General features: G+C 42.4%; 1 long non-coding RNA gene across 2 annotated transcripts in view; it reads left to right on the top strand.

Annotated features, from left to right (window-relative positions):
* Positions 1–24051, top strand: part of LOC109496640 — a 50290-nt gene that overhangs the window by 1682 nt on the left and 24557 nt on the right. For both annotated transcript variants that reach the window (XR_006593097.1, XR_002739880.2), the window contains exons 2-4: positions 6592–6915; positions 19111–19257; positions 21091–21184. This is a non-coding gene — a long non-coding RNA (uncharacterized LOC109496640). The remainder of the gene's footprint in view (positions 1–6591; positions 6916–19110; positions 19258–21090; positions 21185–24051) is intronic.

Below are 24051 nucleotides of genomic sequence, written 5' to 3'. Positions count from 1 at the left end.
TGGAAATGAATGGGCGGGGGCACTAGCTAACCCACTATCATGGCTCAAACTAAGTGGATCAAACTTTTACTTTACTTTATTTTATTTTTTTACAATTTGGAACGAGTGTGAGGTCTTTACATACTACATTTCTGCCTTTAATTCACTGACACTTAGGTACCATATTCTCATTTTTGGTATTCCTGTATTGTTTAGGCTATTGAGCACCTCAACCATCTTTATAGTTTTTCCCTTGGCTAATTGTGTTTTCTCATATATAAATCTATAAATCACATGTAATCATATGATTCAAAAGTGTTTATATGTTAATCTATGCAGCAGGGTATGTTTGTGATATAGATGGATACGGTTATAAATATTGGCATCTGGCGATAAGCTGACATCTGGTGTGTAGTACTAACTTTTTATTAATTGATTTATGTTCACAATTGCTTTATGCAGACTACATAAATACCGCTCTCATTTTTATTTAAAAAATTAACCTTACATTTGTGATGGCTTTAATAGGGATTAAAGTGCTATAATCAGCTCTCATCATATTAAAGAGCTGCTATTTTCACTGTATACCATGGAAAAGCACCTCAGCTTTCACTCCTGATACCATCCCCAGAGGGGCCATTCGAGCTTGTAAGGATGAGGTGAATTTCAACAGGCACAGACGTCTTCCGCCAGACCTAGGAAATAACCTGAAGAACGCCAAGAAGATCAAAAAGCGGGAGTTTGGCAAAGCTCTGCAAGGAGCATGTGGGGCAGAAGGGGGAAACGGGAGGGATAGTCAGTGGACCAAGGCCAACTTGGAGGGTGGCCATTCTGTGAAGGGTTTGCAGAAGGGGAGTGTAAGCCCCTACCTTCTCTTGCACAGACCACTTGAATGTTCTAAATCTTTTCTGCCTTTGGTGTGGTCTATATCCAGCCTTGTTAGCAATGCTGGTGACGCTTCCCCCGCCCCAGAGGATTATGTCCAAGTTTATGGCCTTGAGCGCAGGAGACTAGAGGAGAGAACAAGGAAATACAGGAGACAAACCCACGACTCCTAGAGGCTCATGTAGCCAGGGAGGGTATTTAATTCAACCTACCTGAAATCCTCCTGAACACGAAGACCAGTCAAGGTTGAGAAACTGAGTCACATACTTTCTTGGAACATTCCTGCTCCACTTTTTAAAATAAATACGTGGCAGGTGCTCAATTTATGTTTGATGAGTAAATACTTCTTGACGTCCGCCACGGTACCCAGCACAAAGCTGCACACAGTAGTAACTGGCTACCATTTTCTTCAGCAACCCACTGGTTGCTTACCTGAGTTATCTCACATAATGCTCACAATAAAAGCAGGTGACACCAACCTCAGAAGCTACTGTGTGGCTAAAGTGATATAATCCATGTAAACCACTTACCATAGTGAGTAGCTATGATAAGACAGATTTTATAGAGGAGGAAGTAGAGGCCCGGAAAGGTTAACAAACAACTTGCCCCAAGTCATACAGTTAGGAAATAATAGCGCTGGGATTCCAGCCTGACTTTATCAGGCTCAAAGCCCATGCTTTCCCCAGTGTCCTATGCTAGAGGGAGATGGGTTAGCCAGTATGGAATAAAGAGACTCTTTAAAGGCTGTCTACCCCGGGAGTACATTAAGCCTCTTATTTGGCTGCACTATTTTGCTAATTAATTTGGTACTTGCTTAAAACCAATAAAAATGATTATGGTGAAGTTTTAAAGTTTCCAGAGGAGAGCTTGTTTACATCTGGCACACTGGAGCAAGCAAGGGAGAGGAAAAGAGCTAGAGGAGAAAGGAGGCAGAGACCTTCACTGTAGTGCCACGTGCCTGTTTTTCAAATTAGACATTCCAAAGTCTTCCATCGGAGCAGTTTGCTGTGTCCATCTAGGCAGTTTTCCACTGTGTGGAAAAGACACAAAAGCTTTTGTTCATCATGAAAGAATTTTCTCGTTCCCACCTACAGTAATTGCCAAGAATGAAATCTGTTACAGTCATTCCAAAGAAGAATGATTGTCTTTCTTTGCGTTAATGCCACGTAGTAGATTCAGGGCCAACTTGAGACGTTGCAAAGGCAGCAGCTTCCTGTGGGGGTCAGCGGCGCTGTGGTTTAAGAGCTTCCTTTTAGATCAGTTCTCTCTGGGGAGGGTCCAGGGTGTTTTAGCCACCATAAAGAACTGTGTGCTTTTGAACAGGGCCATACACCTTCCTTGCTTTTCAGATTTGAAGTCTGAAGCCCAGATAGAAGGGATTTGCTCTGTGTTCGTCACACAGCCAGTTAGTGGTAGACGCGGGACTTGAACCCAGATCTCTTCACTTCTGTGGGAAAACTGAATGGAATCCGACCTCACTGAGGAATGTTGAAGGATGTTAGGGGGAGCCGGAGGAGGAACCAGTAAAGAACTGTGAAGAACAGGAGCACCTGGGTGGTTCAGTCAGTTGAGCATCCGACTTCGGCTCAGGTCATGATCTCACGGTTCGTGGGTTCGAGCCCCGTGTCGGGCTCTGTGCTGACAGCTCGGAGCCTGGAGCCTGCTTTGGATTCTGTGTCTTCCTCTCTCTCTGTTCCTCCCCCACTTGTGCTCTGTCACTCTCTCTCTCAAACATAAATAAACATTAAAAATTTTTTACAAAGAACTGTGAAGAACAAAATGTCAACTAAGCCTGATAATTATGAAAGAGTATGTCAGAGGCAGTGCTGTCCAGGTAACTACTAATGTACATTGAATATCTGCTGCTTCCTCAAAGTGGGATGATGTAAAAACAACTGTAGCTTTCATTTCATATAAATAGAGCTGAAGATCCACTACGGCTTTGGAGCCACTTGCCCGCTGCAAAGTGTGTGCGTGCAGGGTATTTGCTCTGCTCAACAGCACAATCAGCTCGTTCTATACTTAGGGTTCTGTAGGCTCCTTTGGGTCTCAACTTTTGTTTTCCCTTTTCCTCCAACACGTCCAGGCTAGCTCATTGCACTGTGGATGGCCTTCTCACTAATTGCCTGTTTTCTGTTAAGGAGCCAAGAGATTTTTCAGGTAATGAGGCAGGGGTCCTTTTGAAACAAAACATAACCAAACACATCTTGCCCCAGTTTCCCAGCCTCTAGTGTCCCCTTGGTCATGTCATCTGTGAATTGGGAATAATATTACTGTTTTATTTTGGGGGGGGTGCCTACCATCCCTTGATGGATACTGAGGAGTCCTCACTCACTCAAGAATTTCTGGATGTTGGGACAAGTGACACATAGGCACCAACGTGTGTTGTGATAGGCTGAAAAAAATGTCTCCTCGAGACTTTGGGACCTAATCCCTGGAAACTGTGTTGCCTTATTGGAAGAAAAGGTCTTTGGAGATGTGATGAAGTGAAGGATCTTGAGGTGAGGACATTATCCTGGAGTATCTGGGTGGGCTCTAAACACAGTCACATGTATCCTTATAAGAGGGAGACAAAGGTGGTGCACACAGAGGAAGAAGGTGATGTGAGATACAAAGACGGAGCAGACAGAAACGTGAAGGCTCTAGTTTTGAGGATTGGAGCGATGGGGCCAGCAGCCAAAGAATGCCGGCAACCACTAGAGACTGAAAGAGGCTAAGAACAGCTTCCTCCCCAGAGGCTTCAGAGGCAGTGCGGCCCTGCTGACACCTTAATTTCAGACAAGTGACACCGATTCCAGACTCCGAAACTGTGAGAGCATAAATTTCTATTGTTTACGCCCCTGGATTCCTGGCAGTTTGTTACAGCAGCTGTAGGAAACTAAAACAGTTGGTTACTCACAAAGGAACCCGCAGCAGGAGTCCCAAGGAGAAGGGCTCAGGTTCCCGTTAGGGGGGAATGGCAGCTTCGGGTGCTTGTTGTCATGGGGAGTGGAGCTGGGGTGGGACTTTGTGCGTGGATGCAGGGCCTTTCGCGGTTTGAAATCTCTGCTGGGGGACAGAGCACCTGACTCACTCAGATATGGGGCAAAAGGGAAGGGAGGGATGGGGCTTGAAAGCTCTCAGCTGCCAAAAATCAAAATGTAGTTGGATGCTTCATTTCCCACAACCACACAATTGTGTGTCAAGTTAAAACAGTAAAGTTTTGAGAACAGGGCTTGGAGAGCAGGGCTCAGCACAAATTGATTGCTAATAAATATTACCCATTATCATGTTTACCATTTGAAATTTTTTTAATGTTTATTTATTTTTGAGAGAGAGAGAGCGAGAGAGAGCGCATGAGCGGGAGAGAGGCAGAGAGAGGGAGACACAGAATCTGAAGCAGGTTCCAGGCTCTGAGCTGTCAGCACAGAGCCCCATGCGGGGCTCAAATTGACGAACTGTGAGATGGTGACCTGAGCAGAAGTCGGACGCTCAACCGACTGAGCCGCCCAGGTGCCTCTCATGTTTACCATTTAAAAAAATCCCTTCTTTTTTTCCGTTTCCCAAGCCGGAATTGGAGTACTCACGAGTCCGGTTCTGAAATTCTGCGTGCCTGCGCTATACTTCCTCTCCAGGGTGATCTCATCAAACCCTGTGCCTTTCTTTTTTTTTTTTTTAATTTTTTTTCAACGTTTATTTATTTTTGGGACAGAGAGAGACAGAGCATGAATGGGGGAGGGGCAGAGAGAGAGGGAGACACAGAATCGGAAACAGGCTCCAGGCTCTGAGCCATCAGCCCAGAGCCCGACGCGGGGCTCGAACTCACGGACCGCGAGACCGTGACCTGGCTGAAGTCGGATGCTTAACCGACTGCGCCACCCAGGCGCCCCAATCCCTGTGCCTTTCAGCGTTATCCAAATTGACCTCTGCCTCGAACCTGTCCCCACGCTCCACACTGCAAGATCCAATTCCCTGCTCACTGTCTCTCCACGGACCTCTGACAGGCATTTCAGTGTCCACAGGTCTCCTAAACCGACCCCATGGCCTTTCCCTGCAAAGCCCCTGCCCTCAGGTCTCCCCACCTGATGCAATCACGCTGCCATCCTTCCTGTGTTCCAGTCAGGAACCCAGAAGTTACCCATGGTGCCCTACAACTACTCCAATCATCAGCAAGCTCAGCCGATTCCATCTCCTCTCCGTCCCCACCGACTACTTCATTTCAGCCCCTTCAAGTGCACCAGGCCTGGAAACTCCATCCAGAGCCCCCAGGGAGACCTCCACACCAACTCTGAATCTCTAGTTCAGTGGTCTTGGCTGTATTTTAGAATCACCTAAATTCTAGAGTCACCTAAATTATTCGTCCATGCCCCAGACAAAGGTGGTCAGAGTCTCTAAGGTGGGGCTCAGCCATCAGAAAATTTTAAATCTTAGGTGATTCCAAAATGCAGCCAAGGAGGAGGACCGCTGTGTTGGACTCGAGGTGAGAAGCTTTGTCTTTTCCTTCTTTCTTTCTTTCTTTTTGTAACTTAAAAAGTGCTTTATTTTATTTTTATTTTTTAAAATTGTGGTTAAAAAACAGAAAACATCAAATGTGCCATCAATCATTTTTTAGTGTATAGTTCAGTAGTATGAACAATATCATATTGTTGTTTAACAGATTTCTAGAATGTTTTCATCTTGCAAAATTGAAACTCTATACCCATCGAACTGCAATTCCCCATTCTACCCTCCCCACATCCTCTGACAACCACCATTCTACTTTCTGTCTCTGATTTTGACTACTCTAAGTAGAAAAATCACACAGTAGAAGTAGAATCACACAGTATTTATCTTTTTGTGACTGGCTTATTTCACTTAGCATAATGTCCTCAGGGTTTCATGTTGTAGCGTGGTTCAGAATTTCTTCCTTTTTGAAAAAATTGTTTTATGTTTATTTTTGAGAGAGACGGAGCACGAGTGGGGGAGTCGCAGAAAGAGAGGGAGACACAGAATCTGAAGCAGGCTCCAGGCTCTGAGCTGTCAGCACAGAGCCCAACGTGGGGCTCGAACTCACAGACTGCGAGATCATGACCTGAGCCAAAGTCGGACGCTCAACCGACTGAGCCACCCAGGTGCCCCTGGACGTATTTTCAACAGTCATACTATGGCCAGTGGCTATTGAGGAGTCTAATCCAGCATACTGATGAGTCAGATGCGAGTTGCAGATAATTCTCTATCTCTTCCATTCCTGAGTCGTTGTATCCACTTACGTCTCATTAGAAGTCACAGTCAAATTAGCTTTTGCAAGAAAATAGTCTTGTGAGTATGAACAACTGGCAGTTTTAATACTTAAACAGGGCATGCAAGCATTACACTTCAAAGAAGTTTTTATTAATGCATATTTTCTTTTCTCTTGCATCTCAAGAAAATAGAATAAAGAAACAAATGTTCCTCATGCACCTCCTTGTTATCATGCACTAAGCCATATTCGAGGGGTGCCTGGGTGGCTCAGTCGGTTAAGCGCCCGACTTCGGCTCAGGTCATGATCTCACGGTTTGTGAGTTCGAACCTCCAGGCTGGCTCTGTACGGAACAGCTCGCGAAGCCTGGAGCCTGCTTTGGATTCTGTGTCTCCCTCTCTGTCTGCCCCTCCCCTGCTTGCTCGCGCGCTCTCTCTCTCTCTCTCTCTCTCTCTCTCTCTCTCAAAAATAAATAAATAAACGTTTAAGAATTTCCTTCCTTTGTAATGCCGACTAATATTCCATTGTAGGTAAACTGACTGCCAACCAGTTGTTCAAAGTAGTTGTAACACTTTACACTCCTCCAGCGGAATATGAGAGTTACAGTTGCCACGGAGATATTCTCAAGGAGGTTAAGGTCAGTGAGTTCTCTGCAGTAAGTATAAAATGTTCTGTTTAGATCTATTTATTTTTTGTAAGTTTGTTTTCAGTTTCTTTATTTATTTTGAGAGAGAGAATCCCAAGCTCAGAGCTCAAGCCCATGAATGGTGAGCTCACGACCTGACCTGAAACCAAGAGTTGGATGCTTAACCGACTGAGCCACCCAGGCGCCCCTGTTCTGTTACATCTAATGAGTGAGTATATTCTGGATGATCTTGGGGACCCCACATAAGTGAACTGTGATACATGCCTTCCTTGTCTGTTTCAGCACTGCTTTTGGTGATTGTGATGCACAGAGATGGCAGCGTTTCTTAAACTTCAGACCAGGGGGCATATTCTCAAGAGTCCACAAATATATTCTTGGGGTCTTCATATTTTCACGTCTGAAAAATCACCATTTAATTTAACCCTTACAATCACCGTATAAGGTAGATCGTACTGTTAAGCATGTTTTACAGAAGAGGAAACTGAGAGCCAGAAAGGGGGAAATGATTCACCTAAGGCCACACAGCTTGTAGGTGGTAGAGTCAAGACTCAGAACCAGGTCTGATTGCAAAGTACTTTTTGATTATAAAGCACTAACTAGTAAACTACCTTTATGAGGACGGTTCTTGTTCATTGTTTTCTTTTAACAGCTTTATTGAGATATGATTCACCTACCATACAATCCACCTGTTTATAACGTCCCATTCGTTGTCTTAATACATGCACAGAGTTCTGCAGTCTTCATCTAAATCAATTTTAGAATATTTTCATGATGACCAAAAGAAGCTCTGCATGCCATAATCATCACCTTCCAATCTCCCTATTCCCTGACTAGCCTTATGCCACCACTAGTGCCTTTTGTGTTTATAGCTTTGCCTATTGTAGACATTTCATGTAAATGGAATCGTAATATGTAGTCCTTTGCAACTGGTTTCTTTCACTTAGCATGATGTTTTCAAGGCTCCCGCATGGTGTAGCATGTATTTGAATTCCATTTATTTTATGGCCAAAGAATATCCCACATTTTATGTATCCATTCACCAGTTGGTGGACATTTGAGTTGTTTCCACCTTTTGGCTATTGGGAATAATGCTGCCAGCAACATTCGTGTATGAGTTTTTGTGTGGACGTAGTTTTCATTTCTCATGGGTATGGACCTAGGAGCGGAGTTCCCATGAGAAATGAAAACCGCATCTGCACAAAACTTGTTTATGAATGTTCGTAGCAATGATACGCACATGGTCATGTGGTAACTCTATGTTTAGCTTTTTGGGGAACTGCACATTTTTTTCAAACTGCTGCACCATTTTACGTTCCCATAAGCAGGGTATGAGGGTTCCAATGTTTTACGATCTCATCAATACATGTTATTAGCTTACTTTTTACTTATCTATATCCTAGTGGGTGTGAAGTGGTATCTCATTTTGGTTTTGATTTGCATTTTTTTGGTGGCTAATAATGTTGAGTACCTTTTTATATGCTTATTGACCACTGGTGTATCTTCTTTGGAGAAGCATCTTACAGGTCTTTTGCCCACTTTTATTTATTTATTTATTTATACATTTATTATTTTTGTTATTTTATTTTATTTTTTTATCACTTTATTTATTTTTTTAGTTTACATCCAAGTTAGTTAGCATATAGTGCATCAATGATTTCAGGAGTAGATTTCTTTTTTTTCTTTAAAATTTTTTTTTAATGTTTATTTATTTTTGAGAGAGAGAAAGAGAGAGAGAGAGAGAGAGAGAGACAGAGTGTGAGCCGGGGAGGGGCAGAGAGAGAGGGAGACACAGAATCTGAAGCAGGTTCCAGGCTCTGAGCTCTGAGCTGTCAGCACAGAGCCTGACACGGGGCTTGAACCCACAAACCGTGAGATCATCACCTGAGTCGAAGTCGGACGCTTAACTGACTGAGCCACCCAGGCACCCCTTCAGGAGTAGATTTCTTAATGTCCCTTACCCATTTAGCCCATCCCCCCTCCCACAATCCCTTCAGTTACCCTCTGTTTGTTCTCCATATTTAAGAGTCTCTTATGTGTTGTCTCCCTCCCTGTTTTTATATTATTTTTGCTTCCCTTCCCTTATGTTCATCTGTTTTGTCTTTTAAAGTCCTCTTATGAGTGAAGTCATATGATATTTGTCTTTCTCTGGCTGACTAATTTTGCTTAGCATAATACCTTCTAGTTCTATCCACGTAGTTGCAAATGGCAAGATTTCATTCTTTTTGATGGCTGAGTAATACTCCATTGTATATATATGCCACTTCTTCTTTATCCATTCATCCATTGATGGACACTTGGGCTCTTTCCATACTTAGGTTATTGCTGATAGTGCTTCTATAGACATGGGGGTGCCTGTGTCCCTTCAAAACAGCACACTTCTATCCCTTGGATAAATGCCTAGTAGTGCAATTGCTGGATCATAGGGTAGTTCTATTTTTAGTTTTTTGAGGAACCTCCATACTGTTTTCCAGAGTGGCTGCACCAGCTTGCATTGCCACCAACAATGCAAAAGAGATACTCTTTCTCCACATCCTCGCCAACATCTGTTGTTGCCTGAGTTGTTAATGTTAGCCATTCTGACAGGTGCGAGGTGGCATCTCGTTGTGGTTTTGATTTCTATTTCCCTGATGATGAGTGATGTGGAGCAGTTTTTCACATGTCGGTTGGCCATCTGGATGTCTTCTTTGGAGAGATGTCTATTCATGTCTTTTGCCCATTTCTTCACTGGATTATTTGTTTTTTGGGTGTTGAGTTTGATAAGTTCTTTGTAGATTTTGGATACTAACCCTTTATCTGATATGTCATTTGCAAATATCTTCTCTCATTCTGTCGGTTGCCTTTTAGTTTTGTTGATTGTTTCCTTCGATGTGCAGAAGTTTTTATTTTGATGAGGTCCCAGTAGTTCATTTTTGCTTTTGTTTCCCTTGCCTTCAGAGACGTGTTGAGTAAGAAGTTCCTGCGGCCAAGATCAAAGAGGTTTTTGCCTGCTTTCTCGAGAATTTTGATGGCTTCCTGTCTTATGTTTAGGTCTTTCATCCATTTTGAGTTTATTTTTGTGTATGGAGTAAGAAAGTGGTCTAGGTTCATTCTTCTGCATGTCACTGTCCAGTTTTCCCAGGACCACTTGCTAAAAAGAGTGTCTTTATTCCATTGGATATTCTTTCCTGCTTTGTTAAAGATTAGTTGGCCATACATTTGTGGGTCCATTTCTGGATTCTCTATCCTGTTCCATTGATCTGAGTGTCTGTTCTTGTGCCAGTACCATACTGTCTTGATGATCACAGCTTTGTAGTATAGCTTGAAGTCTGGGATTGCGGTGCCTCCTGCTTTGGTTTTCTTTTTCAAGATTGCTTTTGGTATTTGGGGTATTTTCTGGTTCCATACAAATTTTAGGATTGTTTGTTCTAGCTCTGTGAAGAATGCTAGTGTTATTTTGATAGGGATTGCATTGAATACATAGATTGCTTTGTGTAGTATTGACATTTTAACAATATTTGTTCTTCCAATCCATGAGCATGGAATGTTTTTCCATTTCTTTGTGCCTTCTTTAATTTCTTTCATAAGTTTTCTATAGTTTTCAGTGTATAGATTTTTCACCTCTTTGGTTAGATTTATTCCTAGGTATTTTATGGTTTTTGGTGCTATTGTAAATGGGATCAATTCCTTGATTTCTCTTTCTGTTGCTTCATTGTTGGTGTATAGGAATGCAACTGATTTCTGTACATTGATTTTATATTCTGCCACTTTGCTGAATTCGTGGATCAGTTCTAGCAGTTTTTTGGTGGAATCTTTTGGGTTTTCCATATAGAGTATCATGTCATCTGTGAGGAGTGAAACTTTGACCTCCTCATTCTTTTTCCCACTTTTAAATTGGGTTGTCTTTTTATTATTGAGTTGAAAGAGTTCTTTATATTACCTGGATAAATTTTGGTTATGGATATATGACGTATAAAGTTTTTTCTCCTGTTCTGTGCATTCATTTCTGTCTCTTCACTTTCTTCATGAGGTCTGTTGAATCACAGGGTGTTTTGTTTTCCTGTTTGTTTAATTTTTTAATGTTTATTTATTTTTGAGAGAGAGAGAGGCAGTGCAAGTGGGGGAGGGGAAGAGAGAGAGGGAGACACAGAATCTGAAGCAGGCTTCAGGCTCTGAGCTGTCAACACAGAGCCTGACACAGGGCTCCCGAACCCATGAACCATGAGATCATGACCTGAGCCAAAGTTGGACACTTAACCAACTGAACCACCCAGGCACCCCTGAATCACAGGGTTTTAATTTTGATGTCAATTTATCAAATTTTCCTTCTACTGTTTTGGCTTTTATTGTCATACCTAAGAAACTATAGCCTATTCAAGTGTCATGAAGATTTTTGCCTGTGTTTCTTCTAAGAGTTTAACAGTTTTAGCTCTTATGTTTAGGTCTATGATCCATTTGGAGTATATGATGTGAGGTAGGGGTCCAAATTCATTCTTTTGTGTGTGGATATCCAGTTGTCAAAACACCATCTGTTGAAATAACTATTGTTTCCCATTGAATGTTCTTGACACTGTTCTCAATAACAAATATCTCTAGATATATGGGCTTATTTTTGGACTCTCACTTCTACTGGATTGATCTGTGGGTGTATCCTTATGCCAGTACCACACTGTTTTGACTGCTGACAAAGGCAGCAATTTCAGACTATAAAATAGAAAACTGAGGAGCTTGACAAAGACACTGGGAAAAGTTTCCTGGTAATAGCCAAGATGTGAATGGTCTTCAAGGTGCATAAAAGACAACTGTTGAAAAGAAGTGGGGTGATTAGCATCTCCATAGACAAAGATAGTCACATTATCTTGGAAGAATTTTAGGTAAGACATCCAAAATATTAGGCAACAGTGAAATATAGGCAAGAACAGAATGAAACAAAGAATGAGAGTGGCTAAAGGGCAGGGCTTGGAGGAAACACCCTCTGCCTGCCATGTGTGCAGATGATGAGAAAGAATGGTGGGTCAGTTCAGGAAAGCTCTTGAAAGGGTTGTTGAGAAAATTCCCACTCTCTCCAACCAGACTTTCTTGGTTTACCCAGCACCCCCACCCCCAGGGAGGAGCCAGGAGTGATTCTTTGTGATGTCTAAGCTCACACCCACCCACCCAGCATATCCCCTACTGGCTGGAGCAAGTGCCTAACTGAACAAACAAAGCCAAAGGTGTGGCTCCTCATTGTACCACTAAGGGGTATTTTACAGTCTGGTCAGGAGCTCTGGAGAAGACCATTGGGAGGTTTCAACACGGCTAAAGTTACCAGGAAGCCAGAGGGAGTGAGCACAGTTATGAAACAACCAACACTAAGCACAAGACAATTAACCCCAAACACAAAAAAGAAGAAGAGAAAGAACCACTATCAACCCAGATCCACAGGGACTGGCAAGGTGAGACCACCTCACCCAATTCCCTCCTCTTCTTTCCCTTTGATTCCCCTCCCCCAAGTCTCCCACCCTTTCCTTGCCTGGCACAAAACTCCACATTAACCTGTGCCCCTTCTCATGAAACCTTCCTTTCCATTCAGTCCCCACCTTCTTCCTCCAACCCATTGCCCTTCTGGAATCACCCTGTTGCCCTTCCAGGTAAACAAGATACAGAGGGGAATAAAAAGACTGCTTTGTGGAAAGTCAAGAAAAAAATCCTCTCATATTAGTACAACAATTCCAAGGAAGGTGAAGAGAGTGAAAAAAGCCAAGAAGTTTTGGCCTTTTACAAAAACTGAGTAGTAGCCTACACTCAGATCACTGAGTTCAGGCCCAGAAGACCCTGCCAAATTGCAATCCTACAAGGTCTAACACCATATGGAACAGAGATGATGATGATTAAAATAAAATCGACAACCTTTGAGAAGCCTCTTATTCCAGGAGGTAGGGGTGTGTGTGTGTGTGTGTGTGTGTGTGAGAGAGAGAGAGAGAGAGAAAGAGAGAGAGATAGAGGGTGCTATGATCATGAAGAAGAAGGGAAATAAGGGAAGAGAAGAGACAGGTTGTGAAAAGGGAGAAGGTGAGGTTCTGGAGAGTTGGGGGCCCACAGTGACAGGCCCACAAGTTAGCCAGACATTATGGATAAAGACTGGCTGAGAACTGAACACTGACGCAAAATTTTCATTCTTAACATTTAACCAATAAGCAAGGAGGAAAAAGGGCTTTGTGTGTGTGTGTGTGTGTGTGTGTGTGTGTGTGTGTGTATGTGTGTGTGACATCAGTGTTTAGATTGCCAGAAACTGAATGGGGAGAGGTGTGATATATGTTGGGTGAAAGGGTCACCCCCTAATAAAACATAGACAAAGAAACCACCTTTAGGCCACCTACTTCACAGCAGTGTTTCCTTTCCCCCATACTATGCAGGAAGCAACTAAATGCCCTCAGAAGAACCTTAATTCATCCTAATAAAAATTATTGACAGCATTCCCAAGGACTGTTTAGAAGGTGTTTAGATGCCACAAACCCACTATAAATTAGGTGACTTTCTAGCTAAGAAAATTTGGGATGGAGCAGTGTCCTATCAGGTTAAGGAAATCTTTCTCCAATCATCAGCTGATTGTTAAGCTAAAAGAAGAGAGACTTTAGTGGCTACACACAACAAAGAATATAGATTTACAGAATTAGTTCAGAAAAGTCACCAAACCACCAAACAACAACATATCCCAATAACTGGATATCTGCATGCAAAGAAGTTAATCTGAAACTCCTTCACACCATATACAAAAAATAAATCAAAGATCTATATATAAGAGCTAAAACTAATTCGTAGGAGAAAACATTTTGTAAATATTCATGACCTTGGACTAGGCAATGGTTTCTTTTTTGTTTAAAATTTTTTAATGTTTATTCATTTTTGAGAGAGACAGAGAGAGAGAGAGAGCGAGAGCTAGCAGGGATAGACAGAGAGAGAGGGAGACACAGAATCCAAACAAGCTCCAGGCTCTGTCTGAGCTGTCATCACAGAGTCTGATGTGTGGCTTGAACCCACAAACCGTAAGATCATGACCTGAGCTGAAGTCACACTTAACCCGATGAGCCACTCAGGTACCCCAAGGCAATGGTTTCTTATATATGACACCAAAAGCACAAGCAACCAAGGAAAAAATAAAGTAGATGTCATCATGATTAAAATCTCTGATGCACTGTAATTTAAATCTTCGGAGAAAATACTTGCAAATCATATATATCTGATAAGGATCTAGCATCCAGAATATATAAATAACTCTTTAAACTCAACAAAAAAAAAGAGAAGTCAATTAAAGAAGTGGGCAAAGGATTTGAATAGGTATTTCTCCAAAAAAGATAGAAAAAGGACAGTGAACTCATGAAAAGATGCTCAATATCACTGGGCATTAGGGAAATGAAATCAAAAGTACAGTTAGGTACCGCTTCTAGATGCTTCTAAACATAATTAGGTACTGACTAAGATGGCTGTAATTTTTTTTTTAATGGAAAATAACAACTGCTGGTGAGGATATAGAGAAATTGGAACCCTCATACATTGCTCTTTGTAATGTAAATTGGTGCAGCCAAGGTGCAAACCAGTTTGACAGTTTCTCACAATATTATACATAGAGTGGCTATATGGCCCAGCAAATCCAATCCTAGGTGTCTAACCAAGAGAATGGGAAACATATGACCACACAAAGACTTGTACACAAGCATTCATAGCAGCATTAGTCATAATAGTCAAAAAGTAACAACCCAAATGTCCATCAATTGAAGAACAAATAAACAAAATGTGATCTATCCATACAGTGGAATGTTATTAGGCCATTAAAAGCAATGATGTACTCATACATGTGACAACATGGATAACCCTCAAAAGTGTTAGAAAGTTAAGTGAAAGAAGCCAGACATGAAAGACCACTGATTATATGATGTCATTCAAGGTATATAGCCAGAAAAGGGAATCCTACAAAGGCAGAGAATAGATTAGTGTTCCTTAGGACTGGAGTGGGGGAGGGATGAAAGAGGGTAGAGGGAACGAGAGCTAAATGGTACAGGGTTTCTTTTTGAGGTGGTGAAAATATTCTGAAATCAACTGGAGTGACGGTTGCCCAGATCTGGATATATTAAAAACCATTGAATTGTCCACTTTAACAAGGTGAATTGTATGGGGTGTCAATTACATCTCAATAAAGCTGTTATAAAATCAACAGGAAAAAATCTCCAGCAAGAGCACACTCTATTAATTTAGCTTGGTCTTGTGCCAAGGGTCTGGTACATCCAGACTGATGGTCCCACTGGACTGTTCCCGATGGGGAAAGAAGACATTTCCAACGAGGAAATTGGGATGCTAGTACCAAAAGATGGAGGGATGGATGCATAAACCCCTCCCAAGAATTATAATTTTACTTGCAATAGAATCCTAACATACTACCATGGACTGCCAGGCCCTGGATGACCCGTTTCCACCTGCCTTTCCAATGTCATCTTCTACTATTCCTTCTTTTCCTCTTTCTCCTCCTTGCTGTTCCTCCGACAACCTAAGCTCCTTCCTGCTTCACAGCATTTTTATCAGTTGTTCCCTTCACCTATGATGCTTTCCCCCCAGGTCTTCGCAGGGCTTCCTCCTTCTCCCCATTCAGTTCTCAGCTCAAAGGTTATCTCGAGAGATGCTTTTTCTGACCACCCTCCTTCCAGTTGCTTGCCAATCTGCTATGTTGTCCTCATAGTCATCTGTCATTACTTGATGACATTTCTATTATGCTTCTGTGTTTATTTCTGTCTACCCTTCTCCCTTGATAGAATGCAGATGCCATGAGATCAGGGCCCATGTTTGTTCCATTCATCATGATAGTCCCAACATCCAGCATGGGGCTTAGCACATGGTAAACCTCAGGAAGTGTTCGTTAAATGCATAAATAATTTAAAGACCCAAAATTTACTAAAGTGAATTTTCTACACCATACGCCATCACAATTTTTGGACATGGGCAATGGAAAGGAAGATAGGTGGTGAACAGAACCCTGAAGAGAGAAAAAATTAGGATGTCCATAACTTGATCATAATTGTTTTATGGAGAGATAGTACCAGTATTTCCCCAAATCCATAAAGAATAGAAATCAGTGCTCTGAATGGGACCTGGGCAGTCATCTCTGGGATGCTGTGGCTCACCACGTTCTTTCCCTCTTTAGTTTCACACTGTCAGGTACAATCCTCTGTCTCTGTCTCTATAATATAGATGCATCTAATAGGGAGCTCATCGAAGCTCTGGCAGCTGTATGTTTCTTTGTTCCTGAAAGCACTCATCTGTTATCATTGTGCATGGGCCACCTCCAATTCCTCTTCCTTTTCAAAAATCTTTCCAGTTTGCCGGGTATCTGCATGTCCCAAGATTTGGTTGCCATCCCTCTCTTGGAGGCATCTGTCTTCTGTAAGCTTCTACCACAACAGAGTTATAGTGTCTAGGGCAGCCTTTGAAATGGTTACTTGCGCGTGTCTCAGAGGCTCCAGCCAAGCTGAGAAAGGCAATACAAGAAGGTGTGTGACAGATGACAGATTGCTGCTGCTGAGTTGGTCCTGAGTCCCCGGCCAGCCCTTGGTGCTGAGTGAATGAGTATCATATGTCCCACCTGCACCAAGGGAATTGCAACACATAAGCACACTAATTCATGGCCAGTCCAGAGCTGAATGTCGCCCCGCATTGCACTGCCTTCCTATCAGCAGCTTGCTCATGCATGAATAAACAGAGTTCCTGGCTCTGCTCAAACCAGGCAGCTCATTGTGAAGGTGGGAATGTGCTGGGGCTCTCTATTCTGAGAGGGACTTCAGGCCATCCAAACAACTAGAGGAATTGTGGCCTTGTTATGAATATATATTTTCATTCTGCTTTTTTATATTGTTACATAGGCATTTTCTATTACATATAATTTGTAAACCTATCATTGTCAAGGCTGTAGAATATTCCATCTAAGATAGTGGTTTTCAACCAGGGACAATATTGTGCCCCAGGGGACATAGGCAATGTTCAGAGAATTTTTTTTTAATGTTTATTTTTGAGAGAGAGAGTGTGAGAGGAGGAAGGGCAGAGAGAGAGGGAGACACAGAACCCGAAGCAGGCTCAAGGATCCGAGCTGTCAGCACAGAACCCGACACATGGCTCCAACTCACGGATGGTGAGATCCTGACCTGAGCCAAAGTCAGCTGCTGAACCTACTGAACCACCCAGGCGTCCCTGAGAATTTTTTTTTGGGGGGGGGTATAATTGACATATTATATTGGTTTCAGGCATACAACATAACGATCAATATTGTATATATTGTGAAATGGTCACCACAAATAAGTTTAGTGACCATTCATTACCATAGAAAATTACCAAAAAATTCTGCTCTTTTTTTTTTCCTTTGATGAGGACTTTTAAGTCTTAAAGGACAGGAAAGTGGTGGTATATAGTAGCCCAGGTTTGTAAGGTCTAAGACCAAATCATTCCCTCTGAGGGTTGCTTCCCCCACCCCTTTGCCTTGATAGAGATGGATTAATTTGGTCATCTTGCCCTAGCTGCCCATTTCTGTCTTCAGTGTTGGATAGGAGTCCACGGAGGAGCAAGGCTTCCTGTGGGCAAATTCCTGGGGCCACTGGCCATTAGTTCTCCTCTTTCTCCCCCCTGAGGATTTGGCAGCCACACTTAGACCCATACAAGAGGCCCACTCTGGTCCCTATACTTTAGAGGGCATCACTTTGAGGAAGAGACAGTGGAACCAAAGAGATGTGCCTGCACAGGGCCCCTGGCCTCCTTCTAGACCACACAATAGATACCTGGGAAGCTGAAATTCCCTGCCTAAACAGCCACAAGCCTGTTTCCAGAGTCTTCACAAGCTCCTTTCTGAGGCCTGCCTTTCTGGGGACACCTGCAATTGATGTGGGCACCTATGTGATTGAGGGGTGGCCGGGAGGCAGCTGTTTGCCATTTGGGGACAGTGGGGATGAAACTCACAAGCATGGGCTAGTAAGTCCACAGATGCAAGCGTGAGGCCCATCTCAGTGAGGGAGAGCCCAGAGTGAGGACTGAAGGGGGATATAGTTGGTGGGTCAGTTGCTGGAAGCTGGTATTCTCCATGTCACTACATTTAGGTGTAGAATTTTGAGTCCAAGAATTTTCCATTTGAGCCTGGCCTTCCATGTTGTTATGAAGGTATGTTTGTTGAGGCAGAAGGATAGGAGTTTGTTATCTGTAAAGACTTTAGTAGAAAAAATTGGAGAATATCTTTCTAACCTGGGATTAGGCGAAAATTGCTTAGAGACGATTTTTTACAAAGCACAATCAGTAAAAGAAGAAAAGATCATAAATTGGACTTCATTAAAATTAAAAACTTACATTCTTCCAGAAACATTATTAAGAAAGTAAGAAGATATCCTAGAGAATTGGAGACAGTATTTGCAAATAGGTTTGATGAGGAACTTGTATCCACAATCTAAATAAAACTCTTGCAATTCAATAATAAAAAGATAACCCAATTGACTCCATTAAAAATTTCAACGCAAAACATTTATGAATGGCTAGTAAGCCCGTGAAAAGCTCTTCGACATCACTTGCCAGTAGAGAAATGTAAATCCAAACATAAGGATATGCCACCTCACCCCTCCTAGAAAGGCTCTAGTTCTTAGAAAGGAGAAATAACATGCCAGTGAGGATGCGCAGAAAAGGGAACCCTCATACATTGCCAATGGGGATGCACAATGGCCCAGTCACTTCAGAAAACAGTTTGGCAGTTCCTCAAAAGGTTAGACCTAGAGTTACCATGATTTGGCAAGTCCACTCCAAGCACATACCCAAAAGAATTGAAAATATCTGTTCAAATGAAAACTCTTTCGCAAACATTTATAGCAGCATTGTTCATAGTAGACAAAACAACCCAAATGTCCATTGACTGATGAATGGATAGACAAAATGTGGTATAGCCATGATGAAGTTTTGGGGTGATGGTGGGGTGGTTTGTGGGGTCTGGAGGCAATGGCCAGGAAAGAATTCTTGAAGACGTCTTTGGTGCAAAAAAAAGTGATTTTATTGAAGCATGGGGACAGGATCCATGGGCAGGAAGAGCTGCACTGTAAGTGCTGGGGGTTGAGTCCGGGGAGAGGGAGTTTCCAAAGAGACTTCACACGGTCAAGACTTACTGGAGGCCTAGCTGTTGTCAAGCTAAGGTTGTCTTTCCCTCTAGCAAAACATTAACTTGAAGATAGTAGAGAGTTCCTGGACTTTAGGCTGTCGATGGGATTGCCTTTTCTGGTAAACGGGGGGAGACTTATCAGTTTAACCTTTTGTTTTTTGTCTTTTGTTTTGTTTTGGGGTAGCTGGGAGTGTCCAAGGAGTATCACACGTGTCCCACCTGGGAGGGGGCGGGGTGCTAGCTTGGGTTTTGCCCTCAGCCTGCCTCACGCTCCCTCATCAGCCACACGATTGGATACTATTCCACCATAAAAAGGAATGAAGTGCAGATGCGTGCTGTGCCATAGATGAACCTTGAAAACATGCCGAGGGAAAGAAGCCAATCCCCAAATACTTCATATTGCTGATTCCATTTACACGGTGTGTCCAGGTAAACCCATAGAGATGGCAAGTAAATCAGTGGCTGCCTAAGGCCTGGGGGAGGTTGGGGATGATACGTAGTGACCGAATGGGCACGAGAGATCTTGTGGTAGAAGGAATGGTCTAAAACTCGAGTGACGATGGTTGCACAAATACAAATTTGCTAAAAATCATTGACTTGTGCATTTAAAATCGGTGAATTTTATAGGATTTAAACGCTATGTCAATGAAGCTGTTAAAAACAAAAACAAGCCCTGAAGCCACCGGCCCTGAACAAAGTCCTGCGGTTGTGGCAAAATGGATGATCAGAGGCCTTGCTAATTCCAGTTCGTTTTTTTCCTCTGCTAATTGCTCATGATAACCTAGATTCCGTCCTGATCTGTGAAATCAGCCTGGGACGGCCTCAGCTGCTGAAGCTGTTACTTTTAAGAAAACCCATCCTCCCCCCGCCTCTTGGCCTCGTGAGAACCACACAAACCCCACACCTGTTCAGCCAAGACAGCTGAACTTCCAGCATAACGTGTAAGGGACAAGGTGCGCGGCCCCAGCTTGGCAGCGCTTTGTCTCAAACCTTGGTTTTGGTTTTTGCTTTCAGTAGGAGCTGGCAGTCCGCGAGTGGTCTGTGATAAAGCTCCATCTATCCCTTCCCTCCAGAATGCTTATTTCCCCCTACTACTCATCCAGCCAGGCAGTCTGTGGTGTCATCGTATTCTGCCACTGAGCTATCAGCGATACTATGGTGCAGACCTTGTAAATGCTTAATGTAGCCATTCGCTGTGCAGTATAGTAGAAATTCGTGGATATGGTAGAGGGCTGGGGAGAAACTATTTTTTAAACAGAGACAAATACCAGAACATCTGCAGCCCTCCACCAGGAGACCCTGCTTCCCTTTCTTCTTTAGGAGCTGGGAATGAACTCCAGAGAGCAGTTGAAAAATTCGAGTTGGACTGAACCATCCTCCTCCAGAAAGGCGGGGTGGTCGAGGCTTGGAGGAAATGCTCTCATCCAAGAGCACAAACGGCTGCTTCCCACAGCGGCAGCAGGCCCGGCAGGTGGGGGAGGGCCAGGGAGGACCGGAGCCTTTCTGCCGCCAACGTGGGGGAGCGCGGTAGCTCCGCACGGGCACCGTTGTTCTAAAGTAAAAATGCCTCCTGGCAAATGGGAGACTCCAACTTGTAGGAAGAGAAAAAGCTGGAGACAGAAGAAAGTAGTCCGGAGCCAAAAAAGAGCATTAAGCAATCTTTTCTTAGGAACGTGATTGTGTTTGTATAGAGCAGTGCTGTCCAACCTATCACTAGTCACTAGTCACATGTTGGTATTTAAATTTGAATTAATTAACTTTAATTAAATGAAAATTTCGCTTCTTCAGCCATACTAGCCACATTTCAAGTGCTCAGTAGCTTGTAGCTCTTTTGAACTGCACCATTTAATCTAGGAGAATATGGAAAGATATTCTGTCTGGGCCCACCTGTTTATGCTTGAAGTAGGGAAACACTGTTGAAGAAATATGGTTTTACAGATTAAACTTGGGCCAGTAGACCTTGTCGATAAGCAGATAGCCCCTGGCCTGCATCCAGTGGTTCTCAAACCTCACTGCACCTCAGAATCACCTGGAGGGCTTTGAAAACTCCCAGTGCTCAGGCCACAAAGCTGACCAATGAAATCAGAATCTCTGGTGAGTGGGATCGGGCATCAGGTTTCTTTTAAAAAATAAACTTTGAGAGTAGTTTGTATGGTACTCTTGTCACAATTAATAAACCAATATGGATACATTATGATTATGAAGGTCTACACTTCATTCAGATTTCCTTAGTGTTTACTTAATGTCCTTTTTCTGTTCCAGGATCCCATCTGGGACATATACTGATGAAATTTGAAGTGGGGTTCACGAACAAACGACTAAGAAAGAATTTTTGACATGTCTTCAGTGCGAACAGGTGATTTTATTAAAGTATGGGGACAGGACCCATGGGCAGGAAGAGCTGCACTGGGGTTGTGAGGAGCGACTGATGATATACTTTTAGATTTCGTGGGGCAGGGGGTGGAGGGGAGGAGTAGAGATAAAGTTAGTTTCCAAGGAATTTTTGGATGCTGAAAGCAGGGTCTCACAGGACCAGAAGATTTAGCTATTGTCAAGATAAGGTTGCTTTTAGTTTTTTAAGGCGTAAACATTAAGGCATTAAGGCAGCCATAAACGCCTTGGGGAGTGTTACCCGCAGCAGGTGTCCTGACATCTATCAGTAGGCCGCAGGCCATAAGGGAATTTAATTTAAACTACATCTTTCTTGCCTTTGTTTCCCTCACCACATACCACCTTACATTTAGTTGTCATGTCTCCTGGAGCTCCTCTGGAATATGACAGTTTCTGAGACTTTGTTCTTTATGATCTCGACAGTTTGGGGGGGGGGGTACCAGTCAAGTATTTTGTAGAATGATCTTCCATTGTGACTTGTCTGATGTTTTCCTCATGATTAGACCTAGATTATGGGTTGTTAAGAAGAAAACCACAGTCACAAGATGGAGTCACTTATTCTAGGCCAAGTCACCAAACTAGGGCTTAATATCTAACCTAACTGTAGTTTGCACCTCCCCCAGAAGGTACTCCTAACTGGTCAGTCAGGAATTTTCTGGTCAGTACCAGTGTGGTCATCTGTCACATGGGCCCTCTCTGCCTCCCAAAAGAAGAGGAGATAATCTGCATGGTAAGACCTCTTGCCATTCCCCCTAAGGGAAGCTGATCTTGCCAGAAACAATCCTTTTTTTTCCTTTTGCTGGTGACTTCCTAGTCCCACCCTCCTTCTTTAAAAAACCTCCCATTTTGTACACTCCTTTGAATATCTCTCTGATTTGCTAGATAGGATGCTGCCCAATTCATGAATTGCTTAATAAAGCCAATTAGGCCTGCAAATTTACCCAGTTGAATTTTGTCCTTTAATGGGGTTTTGGGAGATCACAGATAAAGTGCCGTTTTCATCACATGATGTCAAGGGTAAGTACAGGCTACCCATATGACTCCTCGCTGTTGATGCTGACCTGGATGAGAAAATGTTAGGATTATCTACCATAAAATCACTCCCATACCGTCCGTACTCTCTGGAAGGAAGGCTCTATGCCCAGCCCATATTTAAGGCATGGGGATTGACACTCCACCACTTTGAGGGGGGAATGTTTACATAAATTATTTGGAATTCTACTACATGGGAGATTGGTTTCTTCCCTCCCATTTATTTATTCATTCACTCATATGATTATATAATATGGACTCATGTGCATTTATATTATACTTCAGGTTATAATCCAATATGTTATTTTGTTGTTCCCATTGTTCCTCCTGTGGCTGAGAGCTCTTTCAGTCTGTGTATGTATCCCCTTGACATAATTCCAGCAATGTAGGAGGTTTTCTTTTGAGCACTTGCTTACTGTACAAGATGTTCTAGGATCACCTTATATATATCCTTAACCCTTCCTAGAATCAGCCATTTCTCCAAGGAGCCCTGGTTCCTTTTATTGGAGAATGGTTAGACTAAGACCAAGTATTAAGCGTGCTCACTGCTATTGGGGTTCTTGCTTCTAGGTCCTCAACGGACAGAGCAAAGAAACGTATATATGTGCATGTACTAACCTGAATATATACACATGAACACACATCTATAAATATTTCTATATGTAGCCATCTGCATATATATTAAAGTTAACATGGGTTCATACTGATGTAGCCAACTCTCTATTACCACATCAATCATTCTAGCCTTCTCCCCTTGCTTAGCTGTACTTCCCATTCTGACAGTGAGAAAGCTGGTTCCCACCATTGCCATCCATTTACTTGATTGTTCAATTCCAGTATACATGTATAGTGATATCAGGCTTGCTAACCTGCAACCATCACCACAGTCAACTTTAGATTATGTTCATTACATGAAGAAAAAAACACACCTCTATCTCTTAGCTATCATCCTTCTACACCCTGTCCCCTACCTCCCCCCAGCACTAAGCAACCACTAGTATACTTTCTGTCTATGGATCCCTAGTCTGGACTTCCATATGAATGTTATCTTCATCTTTATTCCTCTATACATACTGTCCTCCCCCCAGCCCCTGTCTCTGTGTCTCTCTCTTTATATATAATACACTTGTATATTTCTTCTTTTTATATATACTTTACTGCCTTATTGCAATGGCTAGGATCTCCAGTACAATGTTAAATAGAAGTGGTAGGAGTAGACATCTTTGCTTGGCAGGAAAACAATCTTTCACTATTAAGTATGTTAGTTATAGTGTTTTTTAAAGCATGTTCTTTATTAGATTGAGGAAGTTTCCTTCTATTCCAAGTTTGTTGACAGATTTAATCTTGATGGATGTTGGAATTTTTAAATAACTTTTTCTCTTTCTATTGAGATGGTCACATGTATTTTCTTTATTCTTGTGCAGTGGTAAATTACATTAATTAATATTTGAATGTTAAACCTACTTTGCATTCCTGGTATAAACTGCATTTGGTTATGATGTACCATCTTTTTTTTCGTGCTTTTGGATTGGATTGAATAACTTTTTTAGAGTTTTTATAGCTATATTCAGGAAGGATATCTACCTGTAGTTTTCTTTTTTTAAAAAAATCTTTATCTGGTTTGGCTTCATAGAATGAATTGGGAGGTCGACCCTCCTGTTTAATTTTCTGGAAGTGTTTGAATAGAATTTTTAAAACATATTTGCTAGAATTCACCTCTGAAGGATATCTGGACCTGAGGTTTTCTTTGTGGGAGGTTTTTAACAAGTATTCAATTTCCTTAATATGCTCAACACTTGT

This window comes from Felis catus, chromosome X (genome assembly GCF_018350175.1).
Source record: "Felis catus isolate Fca126 chromosome X, F.catus_Fca126_mat1.0, whole genome shotgun sequence".
Lineage (NCBI taxonomy): Eukaryota > Metazoa > Chordata > Mammalia > Carnivora > Felidae > Felis > Felis catus.
Note: the sequence above shows the minus strand (reverse complement) of the source record. Positions and strands in the feature narration are given on the sequence as shown.